The sequence below is a fragment of the Chanodichthys erythropterus genome, chromosome 1, assembly GCF_024489055.1.
Source record: "Chanodichthys erythropterus isolate Z2021 chromosome 1, ASM2448905v1, whole genome shotgun sequence".
Lineage (NCBI taxonomy): Eukaryota > Metazoa > Chordata > Actinopteri > Cypriniformes > Xenocyprididae > Chanodichthys > Chanodichthys erythropterus.
The window spans coordinates 2,918,057-2,938,478 of NC_090221.1; the positions used below are offsets into that span (position 1 = coordinate 2,918,057).

The window sequence follows — 20,422 nt, forward strand, 5'->3', positions numbered from 1 at the left end:
ACACCCAAGCAACCACTCAGAATACTCTAGCAACCGCATAGCAACACCTTAGCAACCACTCTGAGTACTTTAGCAACCACATAGCAACACCCTAGCAACCAATGAATACCCTAGCAACCACATAGCAACACCCTAGCAATAACCCGAGTACACTAGCAACCACATAGCAACGCCCTAGTAACCACCCCCCGTACCTTAGCAACCACATAGCAACAGTTTTCAATAATAATCAAAGAATTTTCAGCATCATTACTCCAGTCTTCAGTGTCACATGATCCTTCAGAAATCATTCTGATATGATGATTTCCTGCTCAAGAAAAAAAAAGAAATGATCTTAGAATGATTTCCCAGACACTGATTAGAGTAATGGTGACTTAAATCCAGCTTTAATCAGGAATAAATTACATATTAACATATATTTACATAGAAAAGTTAAATGGTAATGATATGTCACAATATTATTTTTTTCTGTATTTTTGATCAAATAAATGCAGCTCAGTAGAGACTTCCTAAGAAAAACATAAAAAAACAGCACTATATTAACTCTCTACAGTATTTTATAGAATACCATGGCATTATTACTATAATAACATGTCCGAATAAAAACACTAGTGCTTTTTATTAGTGTCCACATCAAACATCACTGCGCCCTGTAGATGTCGATACTGCATATCAAGACCCTAGCAACCACCCAGAATACCTTAGCAACCATATAGCAACACCCTAGCAACCACTCAGAGTACCCTAGAAACCACATAGCAACACCCTAGCAATAACCTAGAGTACCCTAGCAACCACATAGCAACACCCTAGCAACCATCTATCTATCTATCTATCTATCTATCTATCTATCTATCTATCTATCTATCTATCTATCTATCTATCTATCTATCTATCTATCTATCTGTCTGTCTGTCTGTCTGTCTGTCTATCTCTAAACAAACAAACAAGCAAACAAACAACAACATCAAAAAACAGCATATGTTTTCAATAATCAGAAATGATCTTAGAATGATTTCTGAGACACTGATTGGAGTAATAGTGACTAAAATGCAGCTTTAAGGAATAAATTACATATTAACATATATTTACATAGAAAAGAGTTATTTTAAATGGTAATAATATTTCATAATATTACATTTTTCTGTATTTTTGATCAAACAAATGCAGTTCAGTAAAGAAAAATATTAAAACACCTTAAAATGCTGGTATTACAGTATTTTATAGAATACTATGGCATTATTACTATAATAACACTAGTGCTTTTTATTAACACCACTGCGGCCTGTAGATGTCGCTGTGTTCTGCCCCGTTGCTCCTCCAGATTCCCACAATGCCTAGTGTTTACCTCGCTCTGAGTCTGACAGCACCGATGCTGCTCACTGGCTCTTCTAGTCACCGACTGGAGCCCCGCACATATCCAGCACATATCCAGCAGTGCTGCATGCACCGGACCGCCACCGTTTACCGACACGACCAGCACAGTTCTCCAGACAAGCAGCTCTGGACAGTGTTTATGTTGGCGGCGGTGGCGCTGGACACTTCCTCGCTCCTGATCTGAGGTGAGCGCGCGTGCAAACTTATATGGATGTGATTGCAACACGAATGCAGGACTGAACTGCAAGTTTGTGCTTTGGCATGTTATTACCAGCGCGTGCATCAGTCCACGCGCCGCACTGCGCTTTAAAACATTTTTAAGATTTTACACAATATGTGTTTGACTTTTTATGTAGGCAATTTGGACAGCGTCTTAATGTTTTTGAGGAGTTTAATCGTTATATTACAAACAATACTAACTTTGTGTTAATCGCTACTGGTACTCGTAAAGGAGATCTTATATTCAGAATAATTTGAGAAGTAACAATAATTATAGTAATTATAATTTTATGAATGATAATGCTACCGGCTGTTGCGTCACTAGCAAACATGTAGCGATGTCCGATTCATTTGAGTCGGATCTTTAAAATCAACACGACTCGCTCATGATTGATTCGTTCAGTAAGCGAGATTTGACTCGTGATGATTTGAGAACCGATTAGCAAAAGCTCCATGTTACATATCAACAATACACGGATATAGACGGATATATATTTATTTATATATATATATATATATATATATATATATATATATATATATATATATATATATATATATTAATAATATATATATATATTAATAATAATAATAATAATAATTATTATTATTAAAACGCTTATTGAGTTATTGAATATTATATATATATATATATATATATATATATATATATATATATATATATATATATATATATATATATATATATATATATTAATAATAATAATAATAATAATAATAATTATTATTATTATTAAAACGCTTATTGAGTTATTGAATATTATTAATAACAATTGATATATTGTTTTTTAATATTAAAAATAATAATGGACCCTTTTCACGGACTGTGATGACGCGTTTTAACGGTCATCAGCATCGTACATCTTGCAAAGTTTTTTATATTTTCATTTTAAAAAAAAAATGTATATAGATTTATAACACTATACTTAGTATTGTATTACATTTTAATCAAATTATAAAAAAAAAAAAAAAAAAGGTTCAGGCTGCTGTGATTGACATTAAAGTTGACATATTTCTCTCTTCTGACGTTATCAATCTCTCTCTATTTTTTTCCTCTTTCTGAAAGTTGTGAAAACACAGTTGTTGAGTTTTTCTTTTGGTGTTTGAGAAAATGGGGACATAAAAAATATATATTTAATGTATTCTCTCATTCACCGCCATAGAATTTTACCCAAACCCGGACATTTGAAAAAGGTCATTGGAAAATATTATAATTATGAACTGGCACATATGCATAAACATCAATATTGATACCTGTGATTATTGGAACGTTTATGATGTCATGCATGAGATGGGTAAAAAATACATGTATTGTTTAAACTTGTTTTTCTATATCATTTGTATCATTAATTCCTTTTTTTTTTCTATGACATTAAGGGGTTTGCTTTTCTCCGTTATTTAAACTGTAAATTGTATATATAAAAAAAAACTTTAATGGAGAAATTTCTCATTCCTTCCAGGTTTACATTAATGTTACCACACATTTTAGATCAGTTTAAAGGGATAGTTCACCCAAAAATGAAAATTTGATGTTTATCTGCTTACCCCCAGTGCATCCAAGATGTAGGTGACTTTTTTTCTTCAGTCGAACGCAAATTCTGATTTTTAACTGCAACCGCTGCCGTCTGTCAGTCAAATAATAGCAGTGATTGGGAACTTCAACTATAACAGTAAATGAAACTTGCTTAGACAAATCAAAATTAAAACCTGCGGCTCGTGACGGCACATTGATGTCCTAAGACACGAAACGATCGGTTTGTGTGAGAAACCGAACATTATTTATATAATTTTTACCTCTAATACACCACTATGTCCAACTTCGTTCAGCTTCCTGTTAGTGAGGTCAAAAAACGCGTTCTGAAGACGGAAGTGATGTCTCGCCCATATAATTCAATGAGCGCGAGACATCACTTCCGTTGTCAGAGCGCGATCAGACCTCACTAGCCGGAAGCTGAACGGAGTTGGACATAGTGGTGTATTAGAGGTAAAAAATTTTATAAATACTGTTCGGTTTCTCGCACAAACCGATCGTTTCGTGTCTTAGGACATCAATGTGTCGCCACGAGCCGCAGGGTTTAATTTGGACTTGTCTATGAAAGTTTTTTCGACTCTTATTGTTCACGTTCCCAATCACTGCTATTATTTGACTGACAGACGGCAGCGGTTGCAGTTAAAAATCAGAATTTGCGTTCGACTGAAGAAAAAAAGTCACCTACATCTTGGATGCCCTGGGAGTAAGCAGATAAACATCAAATTTTCATTTTTGGGTGAACTATCCCTTTAACCCTTATAGGGTCTTTTTAGACCCCAAACGGCGTTTACTAAAATAAAAAAGTGTTCTCTTTGTCCAAATGACATGAAACATTGTACAGTTGTTAACACTTTAGTAATCTGCAAATAAAAAAATGTTTTTATGTTAGTGTAGAAAAAAAAGTCACACTCAGGGTCTTTGGGGTCTCCAGAGACCCCAGGCAACAAAATGTAATTTTGTAACAAAATAATTGTTTTTCAAAAAACAAATGTAATTTTACTGTTTATTAATGTTTTTACTTTATATTTGTGCATTTTTTGGAGGATTTATCATATCTTTTAAATTTATATAAATAAATAAATATTTTTTAAAATTGTTTTTATACAAAAACAGCTTTTTATGTAAAATTCACTTTATTAAAGACCCACATTTCTGACTTTCATTCATGGGGATAACATGGATAATTTGACATGGTTTAGTGTAAGATTTTTGCCCATCTTTTGGAAAATGCAGATTTAAAAGTAAAAAAAGTATCACTTTTACCAGTAGATGCTGCAGAGCTCCACTATTTGCTATTTGACTGAAAGTTTTTTTTCAGTTGACAGTTTTTTCAGAAATCACAATTATGACAATAAAAAATAAATTTTTTGTCAAAGTTTAACATTATTTGTACTGAAAAAAAAAAAAGTTTTTCAATAATGTTGATTTTGAAGATGAATTTTGTCCATTTTCTAAGAGGGGTCCCATTATAATGTAACAATATTGAAAAACTAATTTTTATTGTTATAATTTTATAATATTTAGATATGAATACAACTGAAAAAAAATTGTGAAAAGATAGTCAGTCAGTCATAGTGCAGCTCTGGAGCCATCTACTGGTAAAAGTGATATTTTTTTACTTTTAAAATGCATTTTTCAAAAGATGGGCAAAAATCTGACACTAAACCATGTCAAATTATCCATGTTATCCCCATGAATGAAAGTCAGAAATGTGGGTCTTTTATAAAGTGAATTTTACATAAAAAGCTGTTTTTGTATAAAATTTTAAAAAATATGATAAATCCTCCAAAAACTGCACAAATGTCGAGTAAAAACATTAATAAAATTGCTAAGTAAAATTACATTTGTTTAAAAAAAAAACTATTATTTTGTTACAAAATTACATAAGACCCTGAATGTACTTCCCAAATGAAGACCGCACAAGGGTTAAGCTAAGCTGAAAAGTATAACGTTTGCATTTTCATTGTCAAAATGCTTCACATTTGTCAGATTTTCCTCGGCTAATTTACTTGATTCAGTCTTACTGCAAGTAATTCTAAATAATTAGTTGAATTGTGCTGTATGACTGCTGCCAGATAAACATTAAGATGTTTAGAGCAAAGTGATGTGATGCATTTAAACTGTTGTTAAATAAGCTTTATGACCATCTTAATATCCACACCAGGTGTGCCTGTAGAAATGGGCTCTTGGTAGAGTAATGATTTAATCGCTCCCGTCTTGTTTTTCTCTGTGCTCTGCTTCTATATTGTAGGTTTTAAGTATTTTTAGAGTGCGGACCATGTGGAATGGCGCAAAGCGTGTTAGTGTCAGGACTGCACCAATCACATGAAAAGCTTTGTATCCTAGCAACACAAGAGATATGCACAACCGCTGGCTGCTATCGGTGGATGACAGATATAGGGCTTGTTGTCAATACGCTGATTTACTTGTAAACTTATCAAAGTTTGGGTTGTTTAGACTCACAAATGCTCAGACAGGTGATTCCAATGTTGTGCAAAACTCTAAATATCGATTTTAGGAATGCATTAATTTTGCACTTCTGCCATTCTTTTTATCTGTTTAAAGGTATAGATATCTCAAAAATGCAGACTTATAAATCATTTATAATTTTGAAACTTGAAGTATTGCCATTTCAGGTTTCAAAAAAGATGGAAAAGCATCACAAAAGTATCATGAATGTGGTCCATATAACTTGTGCACTATATTCTGAGTCTTCTAAAGCCATCATTTCTTATAAACACTGACCTTTAGTTTGAAGTTTTTAGTTTGAAGCAAACTTTGGAAAAGGAATATTTATGATCTATGCAATTGAGTTGATAGAAAAAAAATGTGATGCATTTCTAGTTTCAACATTATTTGTTCTTCAGATATTCCTCTTTAAAAGAAAAAAGCTTCAGCTGAATGCAAAGGGACGCACATTTGGTTTTTGACCACTGAAAATGTGTACAATTTACCAATTTACTCATGGAGCCACATTAAGATCTCCATATCTCTGGGATTGAACCATCGGGGGCCTTTAAAATGAAGATGCCAAAAGAAAAGTTTGTTAAGAATCAGAATCTAAAAGGATATTAAGATATTTTTAATATTTCTTGAGTTACAGGCATGCAAACTTGAGGCAAAAACACACAAGAAGTGCTTTTTCTCCATTTTTGAACTGTCACCATTGGCATATATTGAAACAAAGATTGATAAAGTCAACAGATTTTACTAATAGACCTACCAATCTCTGTGTAAAATTCAAATTATGATGCTGCCATCTTTCTAAAGTCATTTTTACACCCCTCTAATTTAGCTCCAAATCTCAGGTGAATGATCATTTTGACTCCCTCTACAAAATAGTGGATTTAATCACTATTTATGTTTGTCGTTCTACAAAAAAAATATTAGGTTAATTTTTTTTTTTTTTGTCCAAAGGCCTTAATAATAGTAAAAAACAAAGATATGACATCCAAAGAATGTCAGGTAGTACAAGTAGATCTCCTTTATTGAATATAAAGGTATTTTAAAGATTTTGAAGTGTCAAAAGGTCATTCGGTTTAACTGTCCAATACAGCCATTTAATTTGTGATTAAAATATCTTAAAATGTAATAAATGTATATATTTTTTATTCTACCATGATTTTATAACATCATATATCAACATAGTGCAAAATGGTATTAAAATTATGTGTAGAAGTCGTTGATTTGTTATGAGAAACAATGTCTGGAAAAATGAATTTCATTGATGTCATTTTGAGTAACTGATATAAAGGGACCTTTTTGGATCAAGTCATGTGGTCAATATCATGTGTCAGGATGTGACATCATTCAGACACCTGCAAAGGACCACATGCTCATGAAGTAAAGTAATTAACTCTCTCTTAACTATTTGAAAAATTCATGTTTTCACTTGCTGGTCATCAGGCAAACATCAGGTCATTCGGTACAACCGCTATAAAACATGGAAAATGTTGTTATATTTTAAAAACTTGTACTAAATATTAAATGTTTGAATGTCCTTTTGCTAGATATCAGCCTGTTAACATTGATTGAAAATATTGTTATTCGGTAAAACCGAAATTTTGGTTAAACCAAATACATTTTTTGTGACAAATCTTGTAAAAAAAAAAAAAAGACAAAATCAGTTGTAATATATTATAAAAATCACATAATCTCATTGTTAACACTTAATAAAACGTCTAATCTCCATGATGCGTTTTTTTTACACTTTTAAAAAGCTTATTTGTCAATGACCCATTAACAGTCGGGGAAAATTTCCGAAATTTGGTTGATTTGACACGGAATGATCCAACCACCTTTTTGATACTTCTGCATCCTTTTGAAGCTTGAAAGCTTGTTATTGAATAGAAAAAAATGGCTTTTTTTTTTTGCATATTTGGGTGAACTATTCCTTTCTTCATCCCAAGTTTCTAAGGTTATCCCAGCATATTTATTCCCCTCTTATCCTTTAAGTTTCAGTTTCATGTTCCTGGTCTGAGATGGATTTGTGCCCTTCTCCACACAAATACTAAGCTGCTCAGGCTTCCCTTCATATAAGGTTTATCAGTTGTTGAAGTCATTGTATTCCTCCGGCTGAAGTGTAGAGCGAGCAGTCTGTCTGTGGCTCTCAGTTTTGTGTTGCACTGTAGTCTGTTCTTGTAGACCTCAATTTGCTGTTCTTAACACTGCTGCTTACTCTGTGCAGCGAGGACTTAGATTAAATCCAGGCTTAGATCCTGCCTAGTCTTTGACTAAAGGAAATAGGGGATCAGCAGTAAATGTGTTTATTTCCTTATGCTTGTTTGATTTGCGGCTGTTCAAGAGGAAATTACTGCAGGCTTTTAAATATATCTTTGTGTATCATTTTATCCTGCCTTATAGCATTCAAAGAGATGTTTAATGGTGAGAGGGTTTGGATACCAGTCACATAAAGGGATTTATTTCACATTTACCAGCTTTATAAGGACTATTCATAAGTGTTTACGTTCAAAGACGGCAAATATGTATGATTCAGAGCGGAAACAAAAGTAAAAAGTGTGCAGGATCCAGTAATATTTGGATTGAAAGAAAAGAACATTTCTCATCATAACCTTCTAAATGCACACATGCTCGTCTCTTAATGGAGGACATTCACACAGCTCAGAGGTTCGAGCATGAAGGATGCATTGGTTAGTCAAGGGTAGAACGTCCATCAGCACTTGTGTGGCTTTTATATTTGTTTTGTTGTTTTATGTTGAATTGTGTCGTTGAGAGAGATAGCAGGTGTCATTTGAATATTCTTTCAAGCAGAAATACACTTTCACAAAGCTCGCTTCTCTCTCTCCTCACAAAAATAGAAACGAGCAAGCGTTTCCCTTTTGACATTCCTCTGATAAGATAATCAATGAACCATGGTTGGTCATTGAGTGGAAGGTGTGTGCGCTTAATACTAAAAGCCTTCTGTCACTGACAAATTCATTGTATGAATTTGCTGTTGCTCATTTCACTGAAGAAGCTTTTACATAGGGAACCATTTTGACAGCTTAATTTTAACATTTTAAGACAGAATAGGCGTGATTGCTGGATGGAATCACTAATGAGTTGTCAAGATTTTTTCGGGGCTTTGATAGCAGCATGAAAGCATGCATTCCATTCCAAAACAATACAAATAATTTTCCATTTGTACAAATTATCATTTGGGTTTATAATTAATGGAGAGATGGATGCAGTCTAATAGTATTTGATTTCAGATAAGTAAAAGTAAATGGCCACAAAAAGTCATTTTAAGCCATATTGAAGAAAGTGGCATTTATTGTAAGAAAAATGACTTTTCAAGCAAAATGCGTCCAAAAGTTTTTTTTTTTTTTAATGACCATTTAGATCAAGTATTATTACCAGAGTAAATCACAGACAGAATTCAGACAAAATTATAGGAGAAAATATCAAACGTAGGTAGTTACAGAAACTCAAGAAAAGCAAGTCTGAAATGAGCTAACATGCCTGAAAAAAACATTGAAGAGTCTCAAAATAATTGTCAGATGGAGAGAAGACATGAACTGTGATCTGCTGCTAAGTAACAGAAATAAAGCATATGAAAAAAAAGCAACTGGCATTTAAAAAAGTAAGTCGTTGTGGTTTACTTCTCTTAATTGATGAAGTTTGGCAGTTTCTTTGACAGCGGTAGTGGTGAGGATCATAGAGAAATGCAGTCAAATGCCTTTATTTGGATCAGATTATTCATTTGGTTTCATCAGTTTAAATATTCAAGCGATTTTAAACCATTCGAGCGCAAGAAGATGCGAAAGAGAACTATATTTGTTGACTCATGCAAAATTATGTTAAAGGGGTGGTTGATTGATTTCACTTTTTAACTTTAGTTAGTGTGTAATGTTGCTATTTGATTATAAACATCTGCAAAGTTATGATGCTCAAAGTTCAATGCAAAAAGAGATATTTTCTTTTAAAGGACTACAATTAGCTTCTTCCCGGGTTAGTGACATCACTAACCCTAACATTTACATAAACCCCGCCCCCGAGAAACATGCAACAAGGGGGGCGGGGCCATGTTGGGCTGCTTTAGAGAAGAGGAAGAGTTGTTGTATTATAGTGTTGTTGATATGCTAGTGGATGAGTTGAATCAACTCCACAGCAACTACATCAATTTATCCACTAACCATTCAGAAACGTCTAAAAGTTGTAACTTCTTCCTGAGTCTCTCCATCAGTGTCGACTCCGGTTTGAACAATGTAAGGCTGAACACTTTCCTCATTTTGGCTGCGTGAGATTCTCCAGCTTTGTTGTTGTTGAGCTGTTAAAGCTCCGCCCTCTTCTGGAAAGGGGGCGGGGAGCAGCAGCTCATTTGCATTTAAAGGGACACACAAAAACGGAGTGTTTTTGCTCACACCCAAATAGGGGCAAATTTGACAAGCTATAATAAATGATCTGTGGGGGATTTTGAGCTGATACTTCACAGACACATTCTGGAGACACCAGAGACTTAGATTACATCTTGTAAAGGGGGCATTATATAGGTCCCATTTAAAATGCTCATCTTTGCAAGTATGCACGTTAACACAGTGGCTTATGGCTTTTGTGAATGCAAACAACTGAGAAAGAAAATGGATGCATATCATTATATTGGAACCATGCATTCGGTCTTAAAGTGACAGTAGCCTAATATTTTGGTCATTAATGTTAATCAAACAACTAAATACAAAGAAATCACTTTTGTATTAAGCTTTAATACAGATTAATTACATTTAATTTATACAGTGAAGGCTATATGCAGTGATGTTTTACATTTGATTATTCGGTTTCCATACCTAAATACTGTTAGACTTACCTGAAAAAAGCAAAGCAAAACAAAAGCTATTGTGTTTATCTATGCTTGAAAATTGTTTATTATTTGCTCTGCAGATTCACTCCCCCTCAAAATCACCCCAATCATTCTAGAATTACTAATTCTTTCCAAATAGAGCTATTCAAGTCATCTGGTTTAAAGTTTTTTCGTATCGCAATATATATTGCCGAAAATCAAAAAAATGAAAATCAAAATGTCGTGCAGCCCTAAAATACATCTATGTAAATAAATAAAATTGGTGGAGTGAGATATATAATGGCTCTTTAAGAATTTTGGGCTAAAATCTAAGCTGAAAATGTTCTTGACAGGCTTTGTGAGATTCCCCTGTTACTGGTTGTGCTGCTAAAGACAAGAATGAAGAGGTGTCCTTTGACATATTGAAATGTTGTAGAGTAGATTTTACATTAAAATGACAATGTAAGATCTTTTGTAGTGCTGCAGTGTAAATGTCAGTCAGGCGACGGGGAATATTAATGAAAGCAGAGGTTTTACCGAGATGACACTTGTGCAAATATCTCTAATATGAGACATTTATGAGCAGACTGCAGTGGAAACACTGGGCTGGCCCTCTGACTCATTAAACACAATGAATCTACAGACATTCAGCTGTTACTGGGTTTGTTTTACCTTGATCTTGGATTGACCTTTTTTGATTGGTGAAAGGAATTACTTTTCTGGGCTATTAATTATAATATTTTTGAAATAGCAGGCCTCACAGATGTTGCGTTTGTTTTGAGTCAAAAAAAAAAAACAAACACAAAAAACTTAGTTTGTGCATTTGTGTTTTCAAGTGGGGATTGCAAATTGCAATGTAAAACATTGAAACAGCTTGTTCCAGATGGTTGAAGATGCTGCTTTTTACTGCCGATCTGATTAAATTATGCATTGTGTCCATGTGTAATCAAGACTCCTTAAACAAATCAATTGATCTGTGCAATGTTGAGTTTTATATTACACCTTCATTTAGAGGAAAAACTACATATTGCACATTTTTATTTGGCCTAGTTTTTAGATGAATGTTTCTTCCACTCCTAAAGTTTCTTTATTGTTGCATTTGTCTGTCTTTGCCACTGCCAATTAAAGTGCAAATCCGTAACAAGAATTTGAGGAAATGTTGAAAAGATGTCTCAGAAATATTGGCAAAATCAGGTTCCTGCCAATGAATGCAGGTGTGCTGGGATGTGTCATAACTCTGATGGAAGATTAAAAGCATTCTTCCTACAAGTCACGGCCGTGACAGAAAGTCAGTCTGAGGTTTGTGATCTTTCTCTGTTGCTGGTTGAATAGCTTCATCTCCTGCTCTAAGATACAGTTAATAGTAAACTTCCGCTCTTTATTACTGGCTAAAAGAGGATGGTGGCAATTTTATAATATGTAAATCGTTTCAAATGATAAGTTGTGATGAATTGCAATAGCAAAAAGGGATGAATCTATGTTGTGTCACAATATATTGCTAAACAAAAATAGAACAATATGCATCCTGGATACTTCACACAAAATGAAATTTTTAGAGCGATTTATTTTAGCGTCAAATATAGGACTGGGACGATACACCAGATTTGATACTATTGCAATTCTTGGGTGCCGATATGATGTGTATTGCTATTTTTTAATTATTGCGATTCTACAAGTATTGTGATTCGATATTGCAATGTATTGCAATTTTGCTTTATTTTTTTTAACACTATACCATCGAGAGAAGTTGAATCATACACTTGTACATGATGTATAAGATGAGTCATATTTACAACAACAATTCATCACATCTTTCTAAGTTTACTTTCAGAAGCATAATACATTACTACATTCTCCTGAATAAATTATTTATTGACAAACACATTTTTAACAGTCGTTTATCACCACCTAGTGGCAACAATGTAAACGATATAGTCGTTATTTGATGCACCGCTTTTGAAAGGTGATAACTATTCTGATCGCTACCGTAGACATCAGTGATTATACAGGAACTATAAACATTTATCCCAGTACTTCTATGATAATTTGAACTTTGTGTCACAGAAATATACTACAAGTTGAAATAATAATTTATTTTGAATTAGTATCGATTCTGGAATAAAAAAAAAATAATTTTAAAATCTTAAACAAAAAATCGCAATGCAATTTATTTGATGCAATGGTGCATCAAAAATCGTATACTCAGAAGGTCACAAAATTAAGCTTCCATGTTTAATAATTATTATTAATAAATTAAAAATAAACTACACAAAATATCTGTTGAGGGCGTGAACACAATGGCCAATCAGAGGAGTTTAAAAATCCACTCAACAGCGGTCAAAATGACTTATTTGCACATTTTCAGTACCAAAGTCTGTATTTTTGACAACACTACTTTTATATCTATTTTGGCTTTGTTCAAAGTATCGTGAGATCAGTATCGTGTATCGAACCAAATCCTGACATGAGTGTTGTAGCATCCTTTGTAGCAACGTTTTTGGCATGAAATATACTCTATGCTGTAACTCGCATTAGTATGTACGATGAGATTTCACTCATGAATGCGTTGGCCAAGCATTTGCATTTGTATGCTCGTGCAGAGAGAGTTTCTGGCCTTAGTTTGAGAATATGACTGTCCAAGCAGACCAAAAAATCCAATCAGTGGGTGGAATAATGTGGTGAGGTCCTTACTGCAGACACATTTCATGCGGTCACGTTGAACATATGTGGTTGGTAGACTTTAAGGAGTATTTCCCTCGCAGACCTGTCCTCTTTTTAAAGCTGTATTTTTTTTCCCTCCCATGATGATTTCAACGTCACTTCCATTACCTCCAGTGAGTGTCAGAGCCAAGGGATTTCAGTCTTAATCTCATCCATATGAAAGCAGTGCCATGAGAGGTTTTCTTCCAGTGGTTTGAGAAGTGCACTATTTTGAATAATATAAACTGTTGATCTTTTAAATGTTGTTAAAGGACAGCATGACTCTGCCGAAGTGGGACTTTTTTCCAGTTGTGTCTGCTACTGATAAGGATAAAAAAAACATGCTGTTTTATTTTATTATTGTGAGCATTGCTATGCAGTTGGCTTGTTCGCGCTCAGATTGAATGTGCAAATAGTCTCTAGATGTGTTTTGTGTCCATCCTTCAATTTAAGTGGGACATATCATGAAAATCTGACTTTTTCCGTGTTTAAGTGCTATAATCAGGCCTCAGGTGCATCTACCAACCCAGAAAACGTGAAAAAGGGCAAACCAGTAACTTTGTTTTGGCAAGCCTTTCTCTGAAAGCATGTGAAAAAATGAGTCGCTCAAATTTTGCTCCCCTTGTGACGTAGGAAGGAGATGTTATTATAATATTACCGCCCCTTAATCTGCATGTTTCCAACCATGGCATCATCATTTTGTTTTCGCAAGCAAAAACGGTGACTCCAGTTTGAACAATGTAAGACTGAACACTTTCCTCATTTTGGCTGTGTGAGATTTTCCAGCTTTGTTGTTGTTGAGCTGTTGAAGCTCCGCCCTCTTCTGGAAAGGGGGCGGGAGCAGCAGCTCATTTGCATTTAAAGGGACACACACAAAAACGGTGTGTTTTTGCTCACACCCAAATAGGGGCAAATTTGACAAGCTACAATAAATGATCTGTTGGGGCTTTTTGAGCTGAAACTTCAGAAATTCTGGAGACACCAGAGACTGATATTACATCTTGTGAAAAGGGGCATAATAGGTCCTCTTTAATTGGTAAGATGTTCAGTCCGTTTTACATTCAGTGGGCAACTATTTTAAGTCAGATCACCTAAAGTAATAACACATCTCTCTGATTCGAGATATTCATGTTTCTCACAGACGGCAGCAGGAATATTAGGCTGCTGTCACTTTAAGACCGAATGCACACTATAATTATATGCATCCATTTCTTTCTCATTTGCTTACATTCACGTAAGCTAAAAGCTGATTGTGTTTACGAGGGTACTTGCAGAGATGGGCATTTTAACATAATTTTGCGTGTTTGTGTCGAGAATATATTTAGTTCTCTTTCGCATCTTCTTGGGCTCGTTTTGGCTCGAATGGTTTAAAATCCCTTGAGTGTTTAAATTGACAGGACCTAAAACACATGCAAATGATAAACTTTCCCTCTACGCTGGTTAAACTTTGCAAACAATAGGATAAAACTTTGGAGCAGTAGCATATCAAGTTCCGCAAAATCATGATATCGTACCGATCAAAATAAAATATACACCGGTATTTTCCCAGTGCCGTTATACCACAACTCTATTCCCAAGTAATGTGTTTAAATTATTATTAAGCACATTCATTTGTCATTCTCAGTTCTCTAATCATTGGTTTTTAGTGCTTAGGGGGTGGTGTTGAGTTCCTGTGATATTGCTTCTTCCTGCTTTCACTGTTGTTGAAGTGCCTGACTTGAGAAAACATCACACCCTGACCTCAGTGGAACGTGTTTTGAAAGCCCTGGGCCACACTCACTGTCCTTTGCAGACATTGTTATAATGTTTGAAACAATAGTCCCATTTATGAGACATTTATTTTCTGTCTCGGCTGCTGTTGTATTTGTTCATCTTCTAGAAGGGCCTCTCATCACAGAAGGTTGTTGACCCTCAAGGGCAGTAAGAAAATAAGAGAGATGTAGATGGGAATTGATGTCAGCCTCACCGATCAATAGGGCTGTTTGGTCTTCATGTGCCCATCAGAACAAGCTTTGCCTTTCATAAACGTTCTCTTTGTATTTCATGTGGTTTTGAAAAACACTTATATTATTTTCTTCGAATTTAGTTCCAATTTAATGTCTCTTGAAAAAAAATGACATGTGGTGTAACCGCCATGTAAAAAGTAATAACATATTTTCTTTACACTTTTAAATGTTTTTTGTGAATTTTTTTTATTTACTTTTCAAATATTGTGAATTATTAAATCATAAATATTATACAGTTTGAGGAGTCGCACCACATGACATTTTACACATTGAACTAAATCGAATTAACTGATATTTTAAGAAATTTATTGATCTTGACACTGTCATGAGGGTCTGCAGGGTCATTTTTGTCGCCCCCCCCACCCACACACACACACACACACACACACACACACATATATATATAAAAATGAATTTCAATACAAAAATGAAAAACCTGCTCAGTACAGAAGGGTTTTATGCAAGTCACTATATATGGGTCATTGGCAAATAAGGTTTTTAAAAGTGCAAAAACATAATGGAGATATAATATAATTAATAATTAAGTTTTATTAAGTGTTAACAATGACATAATGTGTTTTTTTATCATCAATTAACACTGATTTTGTCATTTTTTACAAGATGGACTAAATTTGTCACCAAAAAAAAGTCATTCGGTTTAACCAAAAAATTTTGGTTTTACCAAATGATGATATTTTCAATCAATGCTAATAGGTTGATATCTAGCAAAAGGACAATCAAACATTTTATATTTAGTACAACTTTTTAAAATATCACAACATTTTCCATGTTTTATAGCGGTTGCACCGAATGACCTGATGTTTCAGGACATGCGTATGATCAAGAGAAAACATGAATTTTTCAAATAGTTAAGAGAGAGTTAATTACTTTACTTCATGAGCATGTGGTCCTTTGCAGGTGTCTGAATGATGTCACATCTTGTCAAATGATATTGACCACATGATTTGCTCCAAAATGGTCCCTTTATATCGGTTACTCAAAATGACATCAATGAAATTATTTTTCCAGACATTCTTTCTCATAACAAAGCAACGACTTCTACACATAATTTTAACACCATTTTGCACTATGTTGATATATGATGTTATAAAATCATGCTAGAATAAAAAATATATACATTTATTACATTTTAAGATATTTTAATCACAAATGAAATTGGACGGTTAAACCGAATGACCTTTTGACACTTCAAAATATTTAATATACTTTTATATGTAGCAAAATATAATTAAAACCTTTTTGGATTCTGTAAAAGAGATCTAGTTGTTCTACCTTACATATTTTGGATGTCATATCTTTGTTTTTTATTATTATTAATGCCTCTGGACAGAAAAATGACCCATCACGTCATTGACCCATATATAACTTGCATTTTAAAAGCATTTTTGAATAAATTATTGCATGCAGAAAAAAATATGACCCTATATGAATAAAACACTTAGCAAGCACTAATAATGATGTTTCATAAGAGTATCATATTCATTGAATTTCAATATTTGGACACTGCAGCTCATCAACACACATATAGGCCGTGCTTTTTAATCAGGGATCTTTTCTCTCAAGAGTTGTACTTGAGAGGCTGATAATTTATGCATTATATAATATATCATCCACAATAATCCTTATCAGGGTCTCAGAAAATCACCTGTCATCTCAAGCGAGAGCTCTGTGCTCTAATTGGCCTCCCACTGTTTATTGCAGAGGCGGCATGATTGAGCAACAGAGCGATGACTCTCACACCGGTCATTTAGCCACGACACCTGGAAGCCGGAGTGGTCAGGTAGCGTCATTATATTCACTTCAAGAAATTCATTAGAGTTCATCCTCGCCTGAAATTGAATCATGCAATTGATCTCGTAGGCATTCAGACATCTTTGTAAAGTTTCAGATGCTTGATAAGATGAAGATCACACTATTTGTAATATTGCTTTTATCAAGGCACAATTTCTTGAAATAATAAGCGACAATCTGCATAAATCTCTTCAACAATGCTGAGGTTTTTGCATAAAGCTGTTCTGATTTGTTTGCATTGGCATTGTGGAAATATGCAGATAAAAACGTTTAATCTGTCCCTCTCATCTGTTAAAGATCCTCTTAAAGTTGAACGCGAGTAAACTTTTTTTTCTTTTGGATGAAACAGGAGTGAGGAGAGTGGCTGTTGTCAATCCCTAGAGAGATATAAATATAGCAACGTTAAAGACTCTTTCTTTCAAAGCCTGAAGGAGAAGTTCACACAGATGCAACGTGTGGGTGCCTTTGCTATTTTTAACAATGTCATTTGAATCACAGACCTATGTCTTTATTCTCAGATATTAGTGTCTCGCATAACTTGAGTTGGTTTGATGTGTTTCCGGATGTGGGTTATCCAGAGTGATTGGGTCGAATAGTCTGGAGTCATTGGGCGCATTGTAATCGTTTTGTTAGGGAACTTGTTTTTGTTGTATGATGTCCTTTAAGTGCATATGTTTCTGCCTAACAACTCCTGACTTAGGATCTTTATCTATTATAAGAGGATTTTTTTGTCAAAAGAACTTATAATAGATGAAGTAATGACCCATTTGTGTTCTCTGCACAACTTTAGATGGTTAGTTCACCCAAAAATGAAAATTCTGTCATCATTTATTCACCCTCAAACCTGTATGAATTTCTTTGTTATATGCATCTGGTGAGATCATGTCCTGTTTTTGGTTCGTTTAGATGTCGTTGGTCCGTGTTGCGTTCATATTACCACACCAGAGTTCTTTGGAAGCAATTTAAATTCAATCCGAACTCTGGAGTACACCAAACAAGAGGACTGAGAAGTGGGTCTCGGTTCGGTTGTTTGGTGCGCTCTAGGGTTCGGATTGCAGCATTCATGCTTATTCAATTGCCACCAGAGTTCGTTTTAATCCAACCAAACCTGCTAAGTGTGAACACACCCTAAAAGTACTTGGACTTTGTAGAGCATAGACACATTCATTGTTAATCTATAATTGAATAAAGTGGCATAGCTCTGGTTTAAAGTGTTGTCTGGCAGCTACATTTCAGATGTACTTTGGTTTGACTGTGTTTAATTGCCTTGAAACTATAGCAGATTGTAGAACATTATGCACAAAAGACACTTGAATTGGTTGAAGTCTCTGATCCATAAACCTGATTTAGATGGCTCTCCTGCCAGTTTGTCTAGAGTCCTGCCAGAAATCTCCTGCCTTTTTCCTCAATGTTTTCTTTTTCATTGTAGTTTTGCTTCAATTGTCTGGGGTCAGGAAGATTTTTTATTTTTTGGACAGAAAGTAATACTTTTATTCAGCAAGGATGCATTCAGTTGATCAGAATTAGCAGTAAAGACATTTATAATGTTAGAAAAGATTTCTGTTTCCATTCATCAAAGAATCCTGAGGGGGGGAAAATATTCTTAACATTGATAACATCAGGAAAATTCAGCTTTGACATCACAGGAGTATGTTAAAATTTCTAAAAACCACTAGAACAATGTTATATATTTTGTTGACTTGTGTACTTATATTATCCCAAATATTTCCAAGAATGTTTAAATAAGCAATTTTAACCAGGACATGTACTGTGCATCGCCTATCAATGACATCATACCCGCGTTACCCTCGATTTTATTTTGTGGAAAACATGGAAACACCAAAGACGCTTTAATATATTATGTGTTTTATTAGACAGGTGAGCAACTGTTTGGATACATTAATCGACAGAAAATTAATCATAATATATAGCTCAAAACAGTAAGTCTTATTGTTTAAATCTCGTTTTCTTGATTTACCACGAATACCATGTTTTACCATGACTAATATCGATGTATTTTACTGCAGCGTGCATCAAGTGTCTCATAGCTGCCGCCGAGTGAACACAGAATAGCACTATAACAACTTTCAACACACAAATGTATCTAATATGATAAACAGTGCTGCTTTACCCCACATACGCTTGACCAGAAGAAGTGGAAGTGGCGACTGTGGCATAATAAAAGTCCCACTGCTCTCAATCCGTGTGTCGCGCTCGTCTCTCATTAGCAATCTCTCCAGCGGCCTCGTTCCACTCTAACGGCTTTCAGCCACACCCTGCTTCATACTACAGTAATGTTAATAAATCTTTAAAGGTGCAATATGTAAGAATTGTGCAGTAAAATATCCAAAAGACCCTAGGCCAGTGTTAAATATTTTGATTACTTGAGTACTTACAATATCCCAAATTTGTTAATCGTGAGAAAATTGCAATTTTAATCAAGGCTGCGGGACGTGTGAGGAGTCGCCTGTCAATTGCGTCATACCCGCGTTACCCTCAGTTTCCAGTTTTATTTTGTAGAAACCATGGAAACACCAAAGTTTTAATAGAGTAGGGAACAACTGTTTGGTTACATTTATAGACGAAAACTAATTATTGTTATAGAGCTCAACACGTTTAGTCTTATTGTTTAAATCTAATCATCTTGATGTTTTGCGAGTCTCATGCTTTACCACGCCTCAGAGGAAAAACACTATTTTGTGAAGTAGCTAACATAGCATAATCAGATGCAGCTTTATTTTTAGTAACAGTAATGCAGCATTTTCTCCATCCTCCAATATGTTTTAAAATGAATTGCATGTCATTTATCAACACAATCATCCAGCATTTAATCTGATATTGTAAAATGGATCTATCTTACTGCCGTGTGCAACAGTGTCTCACAGCAGCCGCCGAGCGAACGCACAGAGTAACGTTATAACATCATTTTCAACACTCTCAAATGTATCTAATATGATAATCAGAGCTGCGTTACCTCATACTCATGACCGGAAAAGCGAAAGCGGTGCCGGCGACTGTGGCATAATAAAAGTCCCGCTGCTCATGAGGCGTGTGTTGATCAATCGCTCCAGCTCCTCGTTCTCCTCGTTCCTGCTCTGCTTCATACTACAGTAACGTTAATAATCGCATCCATGAACATGAGTTCTTCCGAGTCCTATCCCGATTCTTTTCCACCGGCTGTGATGTGAAGACCACATGTCCCAAGATTCTGCGCTCAAACTTGCCGTCATCAAGCTACGCCTTTGTTTTGAATAGCGACATCTAGCAGACAGAAAATATTACATACTGCACCTTTAATACATTAGGTCATCCATGAATATGATTTCTGCCCGAGTCTCGTCGGATTCTTTTCCACCAGTTGTAGACGTGAAGACAACCCCTCCCATGATTCCACTAAATCAAGGAATCATCAAGCTACGCCTTTTTTTTTTTTTTTTTTTTTTTGAATAAGTGACCTCCAGTGGCGAAAATTACATATTG

At 34.7% G+C, this 20,422-nt stretch overlaps 1 protein-coding gene across 4 annotated transcripts in view; it reads left to right on the top strand.

Moving 5' to 3' along the window:
- The first annotated feature begins 1,360 nt into the window (after positions 1–1,360).
- Positions 1,361–20,422, top strand: part of enox2 (ecto-NOX disulfide-thiol exchanger 2) — a 274,309-nt gene continuing 255,247 nt past the window's right edge. For all 4 annotated transcript variants that reach the window (XM_067384994.1, XM_067384992.1, XM_067384996.1 and 1 more), the window contains exon 1: positions 1,361–1,562. The gene's annotated coding sequence lies outside the window, so the exon portion shown is untranslated. The remainder of the gene's footprint in view (positions 1,563–20,422) is intronic.